We start from the raw sequence: 22,188 nt of genomic DNA, 5'->3' as shown, positions 1-22,188 counted from the left end.
CTCTGGGGACGCTGTGTCCTGTCTGCTGCAGGGCTTTTCCCTTCGCCCTCCCCCACGTGCTCCTCTCAGCTGGCAGTGTAATCCACACACCTAGTGTGTGTGGTTCACTGTCCCTTCGTGTGGCAATTGGACCTCTTACAGCCAGAGATAAGAACAAGGGAGCTCTACATCCTAAGCTGGGAGCCAGCTGCCTTCATGGCTCCAGCTGTCGAGGCCTCTAGGGGTGTGTCTAAACTACATGGCTCCATCGATGGAGCCATGTAGATGAGGCTGATCGGCAGAGGGAAATGAAGCCGCGATTTAAATAATCGCGGCTTCATTTAAATTTAAATGGCTGCCGCGCTCTGCCGACCAGCTGATGATCAGCTGTTTGTCGGCAGATCGGGGCAGTTTGGACGCTCCCGTCGACATGAAAGCCCTTTGTCGACCTCCCCCTGATGCCGGAAGCCGACCTCTGCCTCTAGCTGCTCCTTGCGCGCGATGATATTCCTGATCAGCCTCCGCTTGGTGTCGCAGTCCATCCGAGGGACAGAGAAGGGCAGGGTGACGATGCGGTTTAAGAACTCGTAGCCGTTGTTGGCCATACCTCTCATATACTTGGAGCTTTCCACGCAGTCGACAATGATGCTGGAGTCAACAGCCAGGATGGAGATGAAAGGGGCGTCATCGTCTGAGAGGAGGATGTTCATGGCATCAAGGACGCCCACCACCTTGTCAGGGCTGCATGTATCCAAGTGGGTGATCTCCAGCACCACCCGCAGCTTCCGCCGCTGGAAGATCTCCATGTACTGCAGGAACCCAGGGTATGTCTACACTAGAAAGTTAGTTCGAACTAACTAACTAACCTGATGTGGGTCACTATCCTATGGAGTGGCACTGAGACCACTTCCAGCAAGCAATTATTACAAGGGAGCTCTTCAGCCTATGCTGAGAGGCAACTGACTTATAACTCAAGCTGTAGCAGCTCCTGCCCTAAGCTCCAAAAGTCCCAGGTTCTAATCCACCTGGTGGCAGTTGCACAGCCATGGAAGCAGAGGGGCCAGGGAACCCTCTGTACAGGACTCCCCCTTCCCCCCCCCACACACACTTGCTTCCTGGAATCAGCCACCTAGGTGAATAAAGCTGGAAACCCCCATGCCTATAGCTGTGCACCTTTGCTTTCAATAGCTACAACCATTCTAAAGTGCCCAGATCTCACAACAGAAAGGAGACGTCCCAATGAGCTGCTAAGCTGTGCTGCCTGCCTCGGACAAGTAGCTCCAAGAAGAGTGAGTGCTGTAACTCTGGAGCCTAATGATGGTGGTGTCCTCCAGCCATTTTCAGATTAGTACAGCTGCCTCCCTGTGAACCAGGTGCCAGCTGGCCATAGGGTCCCATAGACCTGGCTTGTGCAGCCTAACCTGATAACCAAGCAGTCCATCCATTACTAGCCAGCCGATTACCTTGGGCATGGGAGACCATCGCACTCGTAATTCCTGGGGCCTTCACGCACTGACAGGGCTTGACTTGATCGGCCAGCTAGGGAGAAAGAAATAAACAGAAGGCAGAGGAGTCACCAAGAGATCAGAAGACCAGCACGATGCCTTATAGGCCGTTCAGCTGTGAAGAGTCACCAAGACAGGGCAGGTGATGCTAACCTGAGTTAGTCCATTAGCTGCGGCTAGGCTGGGCCACGAGAGGAGAGACAGGCAGTAAATCTGCAGCTGTCAGACCATAAGGAGGACACGGAGGTTTCGAAACCAGCTCAGAGAACAGGGCTGGGTAAGATGCAACCTACCAAACACTGTGATCTGGCCGCTTTCTGTTTAGATCCTGCTGCCCATGCCGCCGAATTCTAAGTGGGGACTCAGGCAGCAGGATCCAATTTTAAATGATTCACGGCTCATGGTTACAGCAGGGGCAGGAGCCACGAGCCCTTTAAAAAGCTGCAGCCACGCTGGACAGCTGCCAGTAGTGGCAAAGCTGTGAGCTCTTTTCTGTGCTTTTAATTGAAAGCCTCAGCCACGGAGAACTCTGAGGGTGGGCTAGTCCACAACACCGCCCCTTCTGCCTCAGGCTCCGCCCCTTCTGTGGGTGGAGCCGGCCTATGACCCCATACCAAAATCCATTAAGTGGCCCCCTTCTGAAAATTATCGCCCAGCCCTGTCACAGAATCATAGAAAAGTCTGAGTGGAAGGGACCATGATAGGTCCAGTGTTTCGCAAACTTTTTTTATAATGTACCCCCTTTAAAAAAAAATGTGTAAGTACCCCCAGTACCTACAGTTTTCAGACACACACAATTTTTTTCTACCGTTGCAACACATTTGTTTAAACAACTGCATCGTAGCCGGGCGGGCGATGGCATTTTTGGGTGTAAAAGGTACAAAAAGAATAAAGCGCTGTCAAACTGAAAACTAAAATTCAGTTTTCTCCAAATTTCAGTTGTGTTGACGTGTCCCCCAGACATCTCTTGAGTACCTTTAAGGGGACTCGTACCACTGGTCGAGAAGCACTGATCTAGTCCACCCCTGCACCGAGACAGGACCAAGCATGTTTGTCTCACCTCTTGGCTCCTAGGACACGGCTTGAACTAACGCACTTGGAAAGACATTATCGTATATACGCCCAAAGTGCTTCGTCTCAGTGTATTACCATAAAATCTAACTGACCAAACTCTGACCTTTCATTTCCCTGTCACTTGGCCAGCCACAGCCTCACACGCCTTCGGCATCGATCTCAAAGCCTTCGTCACGCTTTTACACACCTGTGCTGACACGCTTGTGAGCCAGGCACACTTGTGCGACACGTCCCAAAGCACTTGCTCCAGGGCATTACATCGCACTTGCCTGCCTTTGATGGACAGGGAAAGGGAGACCTGAAAGGCCTCTCCAAGGTCACCAGTGCGAGAGTGAGCGCAGAATTGCGGAGCAAGGGTCTAACACACAACTCTGTGCCTTAGTCACTAGGTGGCATTAGATTAGAACCCGGGAGTTCTTACGCCCAACCCCCTGCCCCCTCCACTAGGCCATGCTGCTGGCCTCCCGCCTCTCCCCCAGGGCTTGGAGACAGACGGGAGGCTGGAGCCAGCTTGCGCAGAAGGGGCTGTAATGCTTACAGCTCGTTCATGACACTGCCCCTGCGCAGCCCCTCTCAGATCCACACTCGGAACCCACAAGAAACACCCCAAGAGCAGAGATGAAACCGCCACTCACCTGCAGCCCAGCTTCCAGGAAGGGCAAAGCAAAAGCGGCGCTCGCGGATTCCAGCCCAGCCTGGCACCTGCTTCCTGAACTTTGGCCCCTTTCCTCCAAGATAGCAGGAGGCTGCTCTGGGCCTTTTGTGCCCACGACGGGGCAGAAAAGCAAACTCAGCTGTTGGTTCCATCTTGCGGGCAGAGCCCCGGCAGACAGTGGCAGGCGGGGGTATCGACTGACCCTCCAACCCAGGATATTCCCCCCACACCTGGATTCGCTTCCTAGTCATCCCCATCTCCCTGCACGATCCTTGTTTCTCATCCCGCCGGTCCGAGAAATTGTCAGAGCAGGTTGATCCCGACCTTGCCAAGGGCTTAGGTTACATCACAAGGCTTTGCCGCCACAGCTGGCTTGGCTTGGGTGTGTGGCAAAAGCCCCCCCCCCCGCCGCTGGCACAGCTATTCTGGCAAAGCCGCCAGGGCAAATGGCAACTCTGCCGAAAAGCATCTGCTGGCTTTAAGCTCCCTGCGAGCTGTTCTCATCGCTCAGCCATCACCACCACTGCCCTGCCTCTGTCCTGCTCCTCATCCCCACCCCCACTCCTATCCCCTGCTCTCCTCCATCTCCTCCCCCTTCCCTTCTCCTGCCCCTCCCCATTTCCACCTGCCCTGCCCATCCCCGTCCTCTCCCTCCCCCCGTCTGTCCCCCTCTTATGTGAGGGCTTTGCTGGAAACGCCCCCCCCCCCAAGCCAGGGAGATCTCCCCTCCGGGAACAATTCAGCCCCCCCCATCTCGCTCCCTCCACTCCACAGTATTTCCTCCATTCCCCACAGTTGAAAATTGAGCTCCCCCATCCCCTCAGGTGACAGTCGGGCTCCCCCATACGCAGCTGCCTAGGTAGGCACCTCCGCAGCCAGAGCCTGCCCCTGGCGCCCACGTCCCCTCCCCGACTGCCTGTCCCAGGCGACCACCTGAACCTGCGTCCCCCATTCCCTCAGATCACAGCTCCCTCCCTGACCCTGCACCCCCCGACACCCCTCCCCCAGGCCAGACTCCTCTCTGGCACCCGCACCCCCTCCCCCAAACCCTCTGCTCCCCCTTCACCCAGGTCACAGCTCCCTCCCTGACCCTGCACCCCCCCGACACCCCTCCCCCAGGCCAGACTCCTCTCTGGCACCCGCACCCCCTCCCCCAAACCTTCTGCTCCCCCTTCACCCAGGTCACAGCTCCCTCCCTGACCCTGCACCCCTCTAGAGCCCCTCCCCCAGGCCAGAGTCCTCTCCTGCGCCCATACCCCCTCCTGGACCCTGCACCCCTATCCACCGCCCCAGATCATACCCCCCCCCTGCACCCAGGCTCCACCCCTAAGCTCCCTTCTGCACCCAACCACCCCGTCCCAGACCCCAAAGCCCTCGGTAGAAATGTGGCCCTTGATCAGTTGCCAAAATGGCCCCCCCATTGCAAATTATTGACCAAGCCTGATCCAAATGTTTTTTGAAACATTGTTTAATGAGAATGTAAATACAATTCTATACAATTGGGAGGGTTGGGGGGAGGGGGACGCAGCTGCTGGCTCCTCAGCTCTTGCTGCTCTCACTGGGTGTCTTCCTGCTGCAAGGGAAGCAGAATCCGTCACATTCATCCCTGGGGACTCAGGGGAACTGGCCCCCCCCAGCATTTCCACCCTCCTCCCCCCTGCTCTCTGGTCACCCCCCGTCAGGCCCGCAGGGTGAGCTCCTGACCCCCCCCCCCCAGAGCTCCTGACACCTCGGCCCCCTCCCGCCTCCTAGGACAGTTTCTATGTTCAGAGCCTCCCCCACCCCCAGGGACGCTCGCAGGGGCAGGAGGGATTCTGCCAGCAGGGACGTGGGGTGGGGGCAGCCTGAGGAAAGGGGCGGGGGACTCCCTGAGGGGATGGGAAGGAGACCCTGGCCCTGCCCCACTCTCCTGATCTGCTCCGGCTGCTCACCATGTATTCCAGGAGCTGATGGGCCTGCCCATGCAGGGCGTGGGCCAGGACCAGCCCGGCCTGGCTGGGGCGCCGCAGGGGGGAGCGGGCAGCGAGCAGAGCCTTGTCCAAAAAGCAATTCTCCTGCTCTGGTGTAAAGAGCTGCCCAAAGACCTGAAATCAAGAGCACAGGAGGTTTCAGCTGACGGCCCAGAGCCCGGCCCCAACTCCTGGGGCTAAAACAGCTTCCTCCTCCCCCAAACTCCCTTCCAGACCCTGCACCCAGACGCTCTCCTCACCCGGCACCCCAACCCCTGCCCCAGGTCACAGCTTCCTCCTGCCCCCAAGACCCTCCTACCCCCACGAGGGCCCCAGCCAGCCCCACCCCCGAGCCCTGCCCTGCCCTGGCAGCGCGTCCTTACCTCTCCCACCCGCACGCTGTTGCTGTGAGCCAGGACCCATCTTTCTTTGTAGTAGTGTCTGCACCACAGGTCCTCTGCCTGGTGGATGTTGAGGCCTGCAAGAGACACAACAGGGTCATTCTGCTGGCAGGTCTGAGCCCTTCCCCTCCCACGGGTCCCTGCAGGCATCCCTGGGCAAATGGAGGGGCACAGGGGGCAGAAGGGGAACACAGAGGGACGCATCCCCCCTTGGGCCAGTCTGGGGGAAAAGGGCTGGGTCCCCTCCCCCCGCCGCCGGCACCCTCAGGGTGTCCCTGGGGCCCAGGTCCCGGCTGGGTTCCTTACCCCTGTGGTGCAGGAGGAGTTGATACAGGCTGTGCACCCCCTCCCGGGCCAGCCGGCTGACGTCTTCGGATGGGTCCGAAATAAAAAGGCCCAGCTGGGCCACGTGGTGACCCATCCTCGGCTAGTCGGCGGAGTTCTGAGGGGAGAGAAGAGGGGGGGTCCCTCAGCATCCTGGGGCTGCACGTCCCATGCAAACGGCCGCCGAGGCGGGTCTGAGCTCGGGGGACGGACAGAGACACCTCCCGGGGCGGGGCGGGGCCGGCCTTGCGAGGAGACAACCCTGAGCAATGGCCCCGACTGAAGGGTCACTCCGGGGGTGGAACAAGGGGATCCACTGACGGCCACTCCCCAGTCCCCAGGCCCAGTCCCTCAAGAGCCCCCCTGAAGGGCCCAGGGTCGCCCCTCCCCGGGGAAAGGAGAACGCGGCCCATTCCCGGCCCATTCCCGGCCCTGCCTCTGCCTCCCGGGGACGCTCCCAGCCCCGCGCCCTGCAGCCCCAGACCCCCCGGCTCCGAGGTCACTTACGTCAAACCCCGGGAGGGTGGTGGCGACTCCCAGCAGGGCCGTGGTGCTGCCAAGGGCCCTGGCTCGCTCCTGGGGCAGGCGGGACTCCAGCCACGGGCTCAGGTGCTGGGGGGGAAAGAGGCAGGTCAGGACCCGTAGGGAGGTGCCGGTTCTGGGCAGAGCCTGGGGCTCCTCTCAGACTGTGCCCCCCCCAGCCACTGACACTGCTCCTCTCTCGGCCCCCCCCCGAGGAAGCAGGGACAATGGTCCCGTCCCCCCCACGGGGCTCACCTCCATTATGAGCTGCAGCCGGGCGGTGTCTGGGGACTCGGCGAGGAGGCTCGCCAGTAGGGCCTGGAGGTCGTAGGGAAGGGCCCGGATGAACTGCTGCAAGACAAGGGGGAGCCCTGGGTCAGAGGGGGGTTGGGGGATCCAGGCCACCCGCTGGCTCCGGGGTGCAGCCTTGAGCAGGGTCTGAGTCGCCTCGCAGAGCAGGGAGGAGCCCAGGCTGGGCATGGAAGGGACGGGCCCCCCGGGAGAGCAACGGGAACCCTGGAGGGAAGGATCCAAACCTGCAGCTTCTTCCCTCCCTCTGCCCGCCCCCTCCTCTCTGGAGCTCCAGCCCAGCCCGGGAGCAGGGCCCGGAGGGACGTACCTGAGTGTGGATGGGCTCCTGCTGCCAGTCCCCAGACACTGTCTGTCCCACGGCCGCCGTCAGCAGGGGGCTCAGGAGCTGGGCCCGCAGGGGAGGCTGCAAGGTGCTGGCAGGAGAGAGGGGCAGAGGCTGTTAATTCAGCAGCAGGAGACAGAGACTTTCCCACTCCCTGGTCACGGGATCTGCTCTGGGGGGAGTCGGCGGGGGGGGGGGGTCGGTACCTGAGGCTGCAGGCGGCGTTGAGGCAGTCGGCCAAGACCAGCGGGGGGGCGAGTCCTCCATGATCTCCTGGGAGACCCAAGGAGACAAAGGGGAGTGTGAGGCTGGGGCCCCCAAGAGACGCTCACACGGCCAGCGCCCCCACCCAGCAGGATCCAACCCCACTGCCTCCCGCTGCCCTGTAGCCCCCCTGCCCGGCACAGGGCCCCTCCCAGCACCCCCCTCCCAAACCGGGACCAGCTCAATCCTTGTCCCCAGGCCGTCTCCTGCCCCTCCCTGCCCTGGTGACCAGCCTCTGAACCTCCTCATCCCTGCTCCCCAGGCGCATCCCCAGCAGCCCGCTCGGCTCCCTTCCAGCCCCCCATGGCCCGGGGAGACCCCTCCCTGTCCCGAATCCCCCTTCCTGTCCGGCACCCCACACCTGCCCCATTTCTGTGTCCCTCCCTCCTCCAGCATCCCCACCCACCCCTCCCCATGTCCACCTCCAGCCCTCCTGGCTCCACCCATCCCATTTCCAGCACCCCCACCCGCCGCCATGGCCCAGGCAGACCCCTGTCCACCCCACGTATCCCCTCCCCTCCTCCCGGCCGCCGCGACTCGCTTACAACGATCCTGGCCATCATGGTGTCCTTGCAGCAGCGCGGCGCCAGGGTGTCCTCGCCCCTTTGGAGGGCGGCGAGGCAGGCGGGGGTGACGGCCAGAAGGAACCGCTGCAGGGCGGCTGGGCTCTGCGCCCCAGAGAGAGTCTGTGAGCCTGGGGCCTGCCTGCCCCCCACGGACAGCTGCAGGGCTCAGGTCTCCCAGGAGTGGAGGTGGGAGCTGCCGGTTGTCCAAGCACCCACACTCCCCCCCCAACTGCTGCCTCAGGCTTGTGGGGGCCCAGCTGGTGCATGACAAGAGCCCCCAGCTTGGGGGGCCCAGGTCATGCAGGAGAAGGGGCCCCAGGGGGATCCCCAGGGACAAGCCCCTCCCGGAGGGGGGGGAACGTGCTGGGAAGGGGCCGGACAATCTCGGGTCCCCCCCGTGTGGAGAAGGTTCCTACCGTGTCCCGGGTGTGGAGCTGCTCTTCGATGTCGTAGATGGCCCCTTCCTCCACCCGGGAGTCCATCCGCTCCTGGCAGAGCTCCGCCGAGGCGCAGGGGGGCTCTGTGCGGGAGGGAAGGGACCAGGGTGACTCCAGCGGCCAGCAGGGGTCACGCGCCCCCATGTCAGGGACCCAGGGCAGGTTGGGCCCCACACGCCCCTCGCAGGGACCCATCCCCCTGCCACCCTCACATCTGCCAACGCCCTCAGCAGAGCCCCCACCAGGAACAAGAGAGCCAAGCAGCAGCCCCCACCCCCATCCATTGCCCAGGGTGCGGGGCAGACACTGGGGCTGCCCCCCCCCCCCGGGTACTGGGTGAGCCCCTGGGCCCAGCGTGTTCATGGCCCCTCACCTGGGTCTGAGCGGCTGCGCGAGGTGGCCCGGCTGCAGCTGGAGGCCCAGGCGCTGCTGCTGACGGACCTGGACCCACAGCTGCAGGGGCTGGTGCGGGGAGCGACGGGCTGGGGGCTCCCGGAGACTGGCAGGTCCCCGGGGGCCGGGCAGGGCGATGCCCCCTGGTGGTAATGGGGGCTGGGCTCCCGGGGCAGGTGTTTCTCTCCACAGAGGAGGCCCCGGAGCCACCCTACCCGGCTCCCTCGCTGGGCTGGGTCCCGCCTGCCCAGCCGCCTCTGGAGCCAGGTCCGGGGGGGCCTGGCCGGTGGGCGAGTCGCCCCGAGCTGGTGGGATCCAGCTTCCCCGCCCGCGGGGACGGAGAAGCTGCTCCCCACCGGCCCTGGGGCCATCTTCAGGGCTTTCTTGAACCACAGCCGAAAACGTTTGGCCATGCTGGAAATGAGGGGAGCAAAGGGGAGCTTGGGGCGCAGCCTGATGAACGAAATCCAGGGGTTCCAGCTCCCCAGAGCGACTGCCCCCAGCCCCCAAATGGCCCCTTGCTTATCGGTTCGGTCTTGCACAGGCACTGCAAGGACCTGAGGGTATGTCTACACTACCCCGCTAGTTCGAACTAGGAGGGTAATGTAGGCATACTGCACTTGCAAATGAAGCCCGGGATTTGAATTTCCCGGGCTTCATTTGCATAAGCGGGGAGCCGCCATTTTTAAAACCCCGCTCGTTCGAACCCCGTGCAGCGCGGCTACACGGGGCACGAACTAGGTAGTTCGAACTAGGCTTCCTAGTTCAAACTACCGTTACTCCTCATTCCACGAGTCTCCTGCCCATCAACAGCCCCTTCTTGGCCAATCAGGGGAGAATCTAAGGTGTGGGGGGTGGAGCGTTCTCCCCAAAGACACCGGCATAGACTTGTTCCAGCCCCACCTCCCCAGTCCCCACAATGGGGGCTGCATCCCCCACCCCACGGCTCCTGCAAACCACCCCCCGTCCTTCAGCTAGTCTGTTGGGTCCCAAGCTGGGGGAGGCAGCAAGGGAAGGTCACAGAGGAGGCAAGAACAGAGCAGAAATGTGGGGGGATGGAGGAAAAGGGAAACCAACCAGGAGAAAGCCCCAGTGGCGCTAAGGACGCAGCCCAGGTGAGGAATCACCTTCTGGCCCTTGACCGAGGGCTGACCGAGGGCTGGGCCTGCCTGGAACCCAGCCGGCCCCGGGCGGGATCCAACCCCTGGGGGCTCTTACCTTCGTCACAAAGGTGTCGGGATGTGGAACTCACAGAACGCGAAGGAACCGTGAGGAGGAGACGCACCAGAGCTAAAGCAACCGGGGGTCTCCAAAGTCCCCTGGGCCCGCCCCCCGCTTTTATCAGCCTGAGATGTGGGTCCCTCTGTGAGGTCACCACCTCCCCACCTGCCCTTTGCCTTATATGCTGAGGGCTGCCCAAAGCCCCTGTGAGGTCACCGCCCCCCCCTCACCCTGCCAGGCAAATGTCCTGCCTCTGGCCACCCCCCTGGGAAGTTTGAGCCATTACTAGGGGTCCCTCCCCCTCCCTCATAGGCTGCTCCCTGCCCTACACTGCAGGCTTCTTGCACGAGAGCTGTTTCACGCCGGAGTTCTTGCGCAAAAGGTCTCGTGCAAGAGTGCCTCCACCCTGCCATAGGCTTTTGCACAAGAGCGTCCATGGCAGTGTGAACGCTCTCTTGTGCAAGAAAGCTCTGATGGTCATTTTAGCCATAAAAGTGTCTTGCTCAAGAAGCCCCTGGTGCCCGTCCACGCTGCCTTCTTGCACAACAGCTCTTGCACAAAGGGGGCTTAGTCATCGTCGGGAGAGGAATAACTCCTGTGCAAGGAGCCCTGTTCTCTGATGCTTTACTGCAAATTTACTTCTGCAAGAACACACGTAGAGTGTAGATGCGCCACAAGTTTTTTCGCAAGAACACGCAAAAACAAGCCATGTGGATGTTTTCTTTTTAGGCAAAAGCCCCTTTTTGCACAAGATCGGTCGGCCTTTTTGCAGAAATAGGGATCTTGTGGGAAAAGGGGGTTTTTTGCACAAAAAGTAAACATCCACACGGCTTGGTTTTGCGCACAAACCCCGAGCACAAAAACGGATCGGCAGAAAATATGCAAATGACATTGCGTGTCATAGAGTCCCTCGTTAGCATATTTGTTGCCAAAAAAACTCGTTGTGTAGACGTAGCCTAGGAGAGAAGCGATCTCAGACACAAAGCCCTTCAGTAAGAGGGCATAGCCCTGGGGCGTGGTAGGAGACGTACGGCAGACATGGGAGGTCACTCTCCTAGCTATTTGGCACGGAGGAGGCCTCAGCTGGAGCACTGTGTCCAGATCTCAGGGCCATGCTTTAGGAGAGAGAGTCCAGAGGGGAACTATGAAAAGGGATTAGGGACGTTAGATATTCACTGAGTAGTCAATTAACCTCATGATTTCTTATCGGTTACTTGACTTTTCGATAGTCCCCAGGGGCCAGCTGTCTCAGTCCTGGCTCGCGCTGGGTGCGGGACCTACCCCCTCTGCGGCTCTGCATTTACAGTGTGTTAGGAGCCAGGCAGGCAGGCAGCCTCGCTCAGTTCCAGTTTGCACCAGGTCCAGAAGCTCAGACCCAGCCCCCAGGCAAGGGCTGCTGCCAGCTTGTGCTGCTGCCTCTGATACAGAGGCAGCAGTACGGAGTGCCAGGAGGGAACTGGTCTAAAAAGCACCTCCCCTTGCGACCTGGCTGCCTGTCATCCCACGCTGCTGCCTCCGTTTTTGGCGAGAGAGAGCCGCCTGTCTTGAGACACCGGTGGGGAGTCGGATTTTCAAAAGGCAGGTCTCTGTCCTTTGTGAGCCTTCCAAAGCGCTTCGGTGGGGGGAGGGGGCAGGAAGGCGGACGACACTCAGGAATTGTAGCACCCAAATCCACGGAGTGTTTCGCCAGCACCTCCTGCAACAGAGCCCAATCCCTGACAGGCTTTTAGGCAAGATAGATCATTTGAAAAAATGACAGACACAGGGTTTTCCGTCACCGCTCTCCCTTTCTTTTATTTCCCTGGGCTAACTGGCTTGTTCCTCTTTGGCTAAGGATGGAAGGGTATGTCTACACTACAATGTTAGTTCGAACTAACGGACGTTAGTTCGAACTAACATTCATAGCCGCTACACTAGCGCTCCGCTAGTTCGAATTTGAATCGAACTAGCGGAGCGCTTAGTTCGAACTAGGAAAACCTCATTTTACGAGGCTTAAGCCTAGTTCGAACTTACTAGTTCGAATTAAGGGCTGTGTAGCCCCTTAATTCAAACGAGTGGGAGGCTAGCCCTCCCCAGGTTTCCCTGGTGGCCACTCTGGCCAACACCAGGGAAACTCTATGCCCCCCTCCCGGCCCCGGACCTCTTAAAGGGGCACGGGCTGGCTACGGTGCCCGTGCCAGGTGCAAGCCTGCCAGCACCCAGCCAGCATACCCTGCACCTGGCACGGCACAGAGCCACCCACCCGATGTCCCCCAGCCCACCCCCTCTTCCCGGGACCAGGCTGGCGGCTCCCGGAAGCTTGCCCGGGACCGCAAGAGGCGGGTACATTCCTGGGCTAGTGCGGACATCGTGGACCTCGTCCACGATCTCCGCACTAGGCACAGGAAAGTGGCTGTCTAGGGCAGGAGAGCTGCCAGCCTGGCCACCCAGGAGCAGGTTTGCATGAAAATCAAGGGGGTCCACTGAGACCCCCGACCCTGAGCCCTGAGCTTACAATGGCCGTCCTGGGTCAGACCAAAGGTCCATCTAGCCCAGTAGCCTGTCTGCCGACAGCGGCCAACGCTAGGGACCGTGGAGGGGATGGACCAAAGACAGTGACCAAGCCATTTGTCTCGTGCCATCCCTCTCCAGCCTTGCACAAACTTTGGGCAGGGACACCACTCCTACCCCCTGGCTAAGACTACTCCATGGACCCAACCTCCATGACTTGATCTCCCTTCCCTTTAAACTCTGTTCTAGTTGTAGCCTTCACAGCCTCCTGCAGCAAGGAGTTCCACCGGTTAACTATTTGCTTTGGCAACAACAACAACAACAACAACAACTTTCTCTTACTAGTTTCAAGCCTGCTACCCAGTCCTTTCCTTTGGTGTCCTCTAGTCCTTCTTTATGGGAACTCATGAAGAACTTTTCTCAATGCACCCTCTCCACCCAACCCCTGCTTTTAGAGACCTCTATCCTGTCCCCCCTCCGTCTCCTCTTTTCTAAGCTGAACAGTCCCAGTCTCTGTAGCCTCTCTTCATCTGGGACCTGTTCCCAACCCCTGATCATGTTAGTTGCCCTCCCCTCTCCCAGCCTTAATCTTCCCCTCTCCCACCTCCTTTTCCCAGTCTCCCCCAGTTTTGTTCAATAAAGACAGAGTCAATGTTGGAAGAAACGTTATCTTTATTTTGTACATCAAGAAGAAGGGGGGCTAGGGAAGGGTAAGTGGAAGGAGGTGAGGGAGGAATGGGGTACGAGCCCCCGATGGGGAGGACTGGGCTGGCTCTGCAGGCTTCTGGGGGTGGAAGCTCTCCTGCAGCCCCCCGATTACCCCCTCTCCCCAGATGGCAGCCTGCGGCAACTGCAGCCGGGCTGATGGCTGAGTGGTGTGATGTGCCCAGTGTGGGCACTCCAAGCCAGGACTAGTTTTCAAGCGGGGCACCCCTTAGAACTGTCTGTCCGGGGTGGGGGTCGGGACCCTTTAAGCGCAGCCCTCGGCTAGCCTGAGACTGCATCTCCACGCTCTAAGTCCTCCTCTGATGCCCTGCTGGCACTGCTTCCGGCCATCCTTAAGCCCTGTTCAGAGTCCACTCAATGTGGACTTGCTAGTTCGAATTAGCAAAACTAGTTTTTAGTTCTAGACGCGTTAGTTCGAATTAGCTTAGTTCGAACTAGCGCTGTAGTGTAGACATACCCGAAGAGAGGAGCCAGCAGGGGTAGAATGAATTGTGTACCAGGTCCTGGAAACAAGAGCATCTCCTCCAGATCACCCATCCACACCTGAACTGTTTAAAAGCTTGGCTGCCAATAAAGACACCTTAGCTCAGCAAATGCCAAGCCAGGCACCTGTGTTTGGACACGAGGGGTGCACAGGGATGTGAGAACCAGGAAGGCTGATCTGTGAATTCACCCCCAACCGTCCCAGTACAAGACAGACGCTTGCGCCAACCAGCAGGGGTCACTGCTCCTCCGGTTTGGCTTGGACAAAGGTGCCCATCTGTTTGGTGTTCGCGTCTCGGAGCTGCGCCAGCTGCCTCTGGCCACGGCGGAGCAGATACTCGATGTGCATCACGTCGGCCCGGGGGATGCTGGCGTTCTTCCGGAACTCAGCCTGGATGCGAGGCAGGAATCCCGGCTTCTCCCGGCCGGTGCGCAGGAACTGCCTGTATAGGCTCAGGACGTGCTTCTGCAGCTTGCTATGCCGGGCCATGGTGCGCCTGGGGAGCCCTCCCAGGCCACGGGGGGGCCAGCGCCACGAGGCAGGGGCTGGAAGTGAACAGAGGCGGAGATGTTAGAGCAGCATCTCATTCCCAGACGCGCCTGTGCAGGCATTTCCATGCACTTTTCATCCCCACCTGCTAGGGTTACCAGATGGTTTAAAAAAAATACCGAACAGCAGGGGCCGGGGGGGGGGGGGCGGGACTGGCTGGAAGAGAGGGGGTGGGGGGGAACCGGCCGCCGGGAAGCAGGGCTGGCTGGGAGGGGGCTGGAGGGAGTGGGGCTGGCCGGGTGTCAGCCGACGGTCAGGGCAGTGTGTGTGGGTATGTCTCCTAAGTCTTTAACTGCTAAGACACGAAGTCTCGTCGCAGCGGGCAGCCCAGAAGGCTGAAAGGAGCCTCGAGTGTTTAACGTCCGTGACTTTACTGCTAGGACCAAGGTCCTGTCGCAGAGGGTAGCCAAACAGGCTAACAGACGCCCTAGTGTGTAGGAAGAGCTTATTACACTTTAGATTTTAACTGCTAGAACACAAAAGTTCCTTCGCAGCGGGCAGCCTGGGAAAGGCTGGAAAGGTGCCCCAACGGATCTTGTCACCTGGGAGTGACACAGATCCAAACGCCTAAGCTCTCCCTATGTCTGTCCTTTTATGACTGGCTGAAGTTCTTTTAAATTGTGCTTGGTTCTATTACAGCAACTGAAGGAGTCAGGTTAAAAACTTAAACAGTTACAGGTTTATTAAAGGAACTTATAAATCATATGGTTACAATGGCTATTGCTCTATTTCTTAATTATTAACAAAATATAGATCTTAAAATGGTTACAGGAAAAAGGTAAAGATAGAAAATAGAAAATAATGGTACCAAGTGACAGCTTAATCTTTAAAGAGCTCTAACACTATGTATATATACTTAAACAAAGGACCACATCCAGGTACAATTTTTACCCCCTTCTGTGCCTCTCGACTCCAGTGTGTCAGGCCAGGGCCGGTCTCTCAATTCCTCGGAAAGACGAATACGAGGTGGGCGTCCCCTCTGGAACCTCGGGAGGTCAAACACCAAACCCGACTAGCAGATAGATGGTAGATTGACACACAAAGCAAATGTGCTGCTGGGCTCATCTTTTATACCCCTGGGGGCCCGTATTCTCTTTCTTATCTTCAGAGGCCAAATTTTACTGGTCCATTTTGTGGTGCCAGTTCTTACAAGCAGGTTACAAGTTAATTTACACTTGTAAGAGAGGAAGATAACTAAATTAGGACTGCCGGATGTTCTTGTTGGGCGGGAGATTCCTTCTCCCGTGGACGGGTATGTGTTCGTATCAATATGGGTTTCAGTCAAGGGCACGATGTACAGCCTCTTGGTCAACAATTAGTTCGACCACCCTCTTATCTCTGCTTACAGTTGGTCACGGTCACTGAGCCAGCATATCTAAACCTCCTGCTCCAAGGTTTTCAAAGAATATGCTGTTTTCCAGCTCTTATGTGCCCTGCATGGTTTTAAGCAGACAAAGATGGATGTTAAAATGGGGCTTTATGTCTGGCTACACCGGGGGGCAACCAGCCGTCGGGAAGCGGGTCTAGTTGGGTTGAGGACCAAGAGGTGGGGGAACCGGCCGGCAGCGCTGCAGAGATGTACCAGAGCCTGGGTCGGATTCATCTTTGGTGGGCCCTGGCTCCTAGACCATAGACACACTCCCCCCCCCCACCCCCCCGGAGGCCCTAGGGAAAATGGCACCCCGGCCCTGTGGACATGGTGCCCTCTCTGTTTCCCTTGGCCCCGTAGGCACTAAGCTCCACTCCTGCCGCCCAACTCCTACAAGGCCCGACGGATTTCTCTGTGGCCCCCGACCCAAAAAAGGATCCCCCCAGCCCTGTGTTAGGGGATACGAGGGAGTCTGGCTGGGACGTAAGTGCAAATAACTCTGCTCTTAGCAGCTCTGAACCGATGGGCTCTGCCCTGTGCCCCAACCAAGAACCCTAACATAAGAACGGCAGTACTGGGTAGCCTGTCTGCTGACAGTGGCCAGCACCAGGTGCCCCAAAGAGGGTTGACCAAAGACAATGATCAAGCGATTTGTCTCCTGCCATCCTTCTCCAGCCTTCCACAAACAGAGGCCAGGGACACTATTTCTACCTCCTGGCTAATGGCCTTTTATGGACCTAACCTCCGTGAAATTATCTAGCTTCTCTTTAAATCCTGTTATAGTCCTAGCCTTCACAGTCTCCTCTGGCAAGGAGTTCCACAGGTTGACTACACCCTGTGTGAAGAAGAACTTTCTTTTATTAGTTTTAAACCTGCTACCCATTAACTTCATTTGGTGTCCTCTAGTTCTTCTATTATGGGAACTAATAAATCACTTTTCTTTATTCACCCTCTCCACACGACTCATGTTTTTATAGACCTCTATCATATCCCCCCTCAGTCTCCTCTTTTCTAAACTGAAAAGTCCCATCGCTTTAACCTCTCCTCATATGGGACTCGTTCCAAACCCCTAATCATGTTAGTTGCCCTTTTCTGAACCCTTTCCAAGGCCAAAATATCTTTTTTGAGGTGAGGAGACCACAGCTGTACACAGTATTCAAGATGTGGGCGTACCAGAGTTTTATACAGGGGCACCCTGAGTTACCAAACCACATGGCAGTGCCCATTAAAAACCCACCAGGACTTACCCAGCATTTATATGCAGAGGTCCCGCACCAGCAGCAATCTGCACTGGACAGGAAACCATCCGCCCAGCACGCGCGGGAAATCACAGGAACCCAGCCTGGACGGTCCGATGCCCCAGCCCTGACAGAAGAAAAGCAAGGTGTGCTTGAAGTGCCACGCCCACCATCCCTTGGTCCTCTGGGGCATTCGGCACATCCTGCTGGGTGAAAGGGCCGGTCACAGCTCCAGGGTCTGTCACACTTCAGGGCCTTTGGCAGCTCCTATTCACCGGGGTCAGGCAGATAATCGCCCCGAGCTTTCCCAGCACTTTTCAGCATCAGCTCTCAAAGGGGGGCAGCGTGACCCCCATGGGAGCAGGGGAATGTCAAAGAAGGAATGGGGCGGGGCAGGGGAGGCAGCCAATGGCTTCTCCTAATGCAGTGGTCCCCAACCATTTGAGGTTGCCGGGCGCCAAGGGGTGTGGCTGTTTGCCCGCAGGGCGCCCTGGAGCGGAGCCCCCCATTGCGCACCCGGGGGCGGGGCCCCCCCATAGACACATTCCCAGGGCCGCCCCCCCCCCCCCACAAGTACCGCATGCCCAGGGCCGGGCCTCCCACCAAGCGCCGTGCGCCCGGGACCGGCGCTCTCCCCCCAAGCACCGCGTGCCCGGGGCCGGCGCACCCTGCAAGCGCCACGCGCCCGGGGCCGGCACTAGCGCTGGCACTCTCCCCCCCTCCAAGCACCGCGCGCCCGGGGCCGGCGCTCTCCAAGCGCTGTGCGCCCAGGGCTGGCGCACCCTGCAAGTGCCGCACGCCCGGAGCCTGCGCTCCCCCATGCGCCACGTGGCCATAGCGCGGGCAGCCAATCTGCGGCGCCCCGGGGCCGGCGCTCACCGTGCACCATGCGCCCGGGGCCAGCTCCGGCACCGCACATGCGCCACGTGCCCGGGGCCAGGCCAGCCCTGAGCACTTGGCGGGCGCATACAAATGCGGGCACCGTGTTGGGGACCACTGTCCTAATGTTAGCAGTGGGGACACCAAGTTCGGAAGTGAATGGTTAACCAGTAAGCCGGTTATGGTTAACCAGAGGGGGCTGGAGCAGCCCTCCACCAGCCATAGGCAGAGGGCACTCTGGCACGCCACGGGTAGGGTTGCTCAGCAGTCACAGCAGTGTGCCAAGGGGGTAGGTGTGTGGGCTGCTCCAAGCCCATCTTTAACACGTCCTACGTGTCCCATTTAATCGGTTAACTGGTTCAACATATTGTTTAACTGGTTAGCTAATTAAATGAGATTTTACATCCCTGGCACCAAGGTGGCTAAAAGTAGGGTTGAATTGGGACTAGAAATTCCAGGATTTTGACTTTTTTTTCCTGATCACACACAGTTCTGCAAATAAATTCACGTTTTGTTTAGATTTTGACTTTTTTTAAATGTAGTACGGTGGATTACGGAAGATAAACTTTAAAGAGACCAAACAAAGAGTCATTTCAGGAATGGAAAACTACATTTTAATGTTCTGAAATGGTGGAGTTTTCCCCTTCCAAACAAAAGGTCACTAAAATCAGCATTTTCCAATGGAAAAACATCCCCTCAGAAAACTTCCTTCCAGCTCTAGTTAAAACGGCCGTATTTTGAAGTGTATAATCAACCTCTGGAACTCACTGCAAAAGGATATTAATGATGGTGAAGGAAAGGGGAGGGAATCATAGAATCATAGAGCTGGAAGAGACCTCAGAAGGTCATCAAATCCAGCCCCCTGCTCTAGGCAGGACCAATCCCAACTAAATCAACCCGGCCAGGGCTTTGTCAAGCTGAGACTTAAACACCCGCTGTGTACAGCCTGTCTGATCCCTTCTGGGGAAGCATGGGTGGGAAGAAAGAATTAGACAGGGTTAGACAAACCCGTAGGTCTTGGTTGACTTCGTCCTGCTTCAGGGCAGGGCGCTAAACTTGGGGACTACTCTAGTCAGACCAACATTTCAATCAATCTTGTCAAGAAACAGGCAAAAAAAAAACCCCAACCCAAACCAGGGAGAAACACGTTCCTTGGTTTGTAAACACAGACACAGAGAACAGCTCCTTCCGCTGGGGGGGTGGGAATAAAGAAAATAATCCCTCGCCCCCTCCCCTTCCTATTTGGTCCTAAAGGATGAAGATTTGTGCAGGCTGCGGGGGCAGGACTGATACTCAGGGAACGGGAGCATGGGGGAGAAGGGGGCAGCTTGCTTACAATCCAGGGGCAACCCCGTGTCTCGGGGCTGGCCCAGCAGAGGCGGGATTTCTGCAGCGCAGGGGGACACGAGGTGAAACAAGCAGCGACTCAGCCGATTGGGGCTTGTTATTGTAGGGTCGCATTGAAGCAGACACTGGCACCAGCGTCGCCTCCAAGAGCGAGGGGAGTGCGCGGCCTGGTAACCCCGGACGGACCCGGACCTGGACCCCCCTGCGCTGGGGGGCCAGGAGTCACCGCCCCCCGCCCCTCACCTCCGCCTCCTGCCTGCTCGCAGCTCCCGGGCCCGCGGCAGCAGCTGTGCCAGCCGGCTCCGAATGTTGAAACACCAGCAACATTAGCCCTCGCTTCCCATTGGCTGGAGGGCCCCAGGGGCGGGCGCAGCAAAGGGGAAGCTCCGCCCTTCGAGGGCCACGTGGGCCGGCAGTGGAAGTTGCAAGTCAGCTGGAGGAGAGAGGGGCCCGGCCCGGCCTGCGCACGTGGCTTTCACCGCAGCGCTCACCTGCCCTCACGCCCCACGCTCCTGCTTTTCCCTCCCTGCGTTGTTCGACCCAACCCTCACCCAGGCATCCACCCAGTTCACCCCGATTCTCACCCCTTTTTAAACTTGTTCCTAAGAAACCCCGATCGGTTCCTGGGAAATTCCCAACAACTCTTATCAGTGGTGCCTGTTACATACCAGCTGGGTTTTCCCTTTGATATTTACATACCCACTGCCTCCTTCCCCCCCCCCTCCCATTTTTTCCTCCCCTATTCATTTTGGTTCTGGACATACAACACTCCAGTCATCTGAAGAAGTGGGCTATGCCCAGGAAAACTCATGATCCCATCGACACGGTTTGTTAATCTTTAAGGTGACTATATGTTGTGTTTTAAGTTTTTCCTGTTACAGACTCACTCAGCTACCCCTCTGAAACACGTGGGCTTCTTGCACAAGAACTGTTTTGCAGAAGAGTTCTTGTGCAAAAGGTCTTCCATACGAGCGCGTCCACACTGCCATGTGCTTTTGCGGAAGAGATGTGCTTTTGCACAAGAGCATCCATGGCAGTGCGGATGCTCTCTTGCACAAGAAAGCTCTGATGGCCATTTTAGCCGTAGGGGTTTTTTGCGCAAGAAATTCATGTTGCCTGTCTACACTGCCGCCTTCTGGAAGAGCTCTTGTGCAAGAGGGCTTATTCCTCGTGGGGAGAGGAATAACTCTTCCGGAAGAAGCCCTGTTTGCTGATGCTGTACTGTAATACTTGTGCAAAAACACGCACGCAGTGTAGACACTCTGCAAGTTTTTGCGCAAGAACAGCTGTTCTTGTGCAAAAAGCCTGCAGTGTAGACATAGCCTTAGAGGGGCAACCCCAACAGTCATTACTAACAAGGAGTCCTGTGGCACCTTGAAGATTTATTTGGGCATCAGCTGTTGCGGAGGAAAAGCAGGTGCAAGTGTTTTTTACCCCTGGAAGCGGATGCCCAAATACATGTGTTAGTCTTTAAGGTGCCCCAGGGTGCCTCTGTTTAAACAAGTGGAAGAGAAGGGCCTGTGTGCACTTCATAGGATGCCAGACTAGACTGAAGATCACAATGGCCCTCTCTGGCCTGGAAGTTAATGAATGGTTGCATCTGGCCAGGCTGCCTCTCTTTATGCTTGCATTAACTAAATGGGTTATTTGCAGGTGTTGTACCCAGTCCAGCTGTGTAGGAGCATCTGCTGCTGGAGGAGAAGGCAAAAGTTCTGTTACCTGGGTTGTAAGTCTAGAGCCTCCTCTATTGCATGAGGTACAAGCCACCTGGCTCTCCGCTAAAGTTGCAGAGCCGAGTCACTGTCTCTGGACGTGGTCTCCGTGCCACTGGCTGGGACAGTACACCCACCCAGTAGGCATGTGGGTTACATGAGCGCTGTCCTTCGGCCTAGATCCATAAAGCTGCTTGCAGGTGGGTTTTATGTAGCTTTATGGATCTTGGCCAAAGGACGGGAGGCGTGATGGTGAAAGGTACAAAGTGAGGTGCTCAGTTCCCATGGAACGTCAATGGGAGTTAGGTAGGTAACCGCCACTGAAGTGCTCATTGGCGTTCTCACCACGACAAGGCCCTGCTGTAGGTGCAAGAGTCTCGTTTGCACGGTGTCCCCATCTCAGGGCGAACGAGGCAGCCAATTGTGTAGGTTTGCATCAGGCTTTCGCTGGTTTAGATGGAGCGGTCCATACGAGACTAGGGTTTGTCTGTTACGCCTCAGTATTGCCAGCGGCAGCCCTGGGGTTGGAGCAAGCATGAGCCTATCTTGGGGTAGCGCCTAGGAACGCCGGTTGTGGAGCAGGTGTGCGAGGCGCTGCACATTGTTTACTATGAGGTGTACTACCGTAGCCCTCTCTGGCCTGGAAGTTAATGAATGGTTGCATCTGGCCAGGCTGCCTCTCTTTATGCTTGCATTAACTAACTGGGTTATTTGCAGGTGTTGTACTCAGTCCAGCTGTGTCGGAGCGCCTGCTGCTGGAGGAGAACGCAAAAGTTTTGTTACCTGGTTTGTAAGTCTGGAGCCTTCTCTACTGCATGAGGTACAAGCCACCTGGCTCTTCGCTAAAGTTGCACAGCCGAGTCACTATCGCTGGATGTGGTCTCCGTGCCCAGAGTCCCCAGAGACCACAAACCAGATAAGATTCGAAATCGCCCAAGCAGATTTTTTGCGTAACAACATGCAATAATAGTTGCCAGCGAACAGACTCAGCGCTGCGCCGCTACACTTTATGGAAGCCGTGGCAATGTCCTAACACCCACTGAGCACCATCCAGTGCCCCCACACAGTCAGCTGGTGAACACCATTTGAGGTGAACTTTTATACATTCCTGATGTATCAGGTTGCTACCCCCTGTTACCTGGTTACCGTCCCTTACCTTGCAGAAGGGGGCTTACTTCCTAGTCTTCATACTGTCAACTTACTATCTGTTATGCTGTCAACTTTGACCTGGTCCTGAACATAGGTCGGTATGTACTTTATTTGTGGGAGGTAAATGGTACCAAGATGTTCCTTAGGACAATCCACAGAACTACAGACCGGTCAGCCTCACCTCACTCCCCGGAAAAATCATGGAGGGGATCCTCAAGGAATCCAGTTTGAAGCACTTAGAATAAGGAAAGGGATCAGGAGCAGTCAGCATGGATTCACCAAGGGCAAGTCATGCTTGACGAACCTGATTGCTTTCTATGA

This window comes from Pelodiscus sinensis, chromosome 18 (assembly GCF_052426305.1).
Source record: "Pelodiscus sinensis isolate ZL-2025 chromosome 18, ASM5242630v1, whole genome shotgun sequence".
Taxonomy (NCBI): Eukaryota; Metazoa; Chordata; order Testudines; family Trionychidae; genus Pelodiscus; species Pelodiscus sinensis.
Note: the sequence above shows the minus strand (reverse complement) of the source record.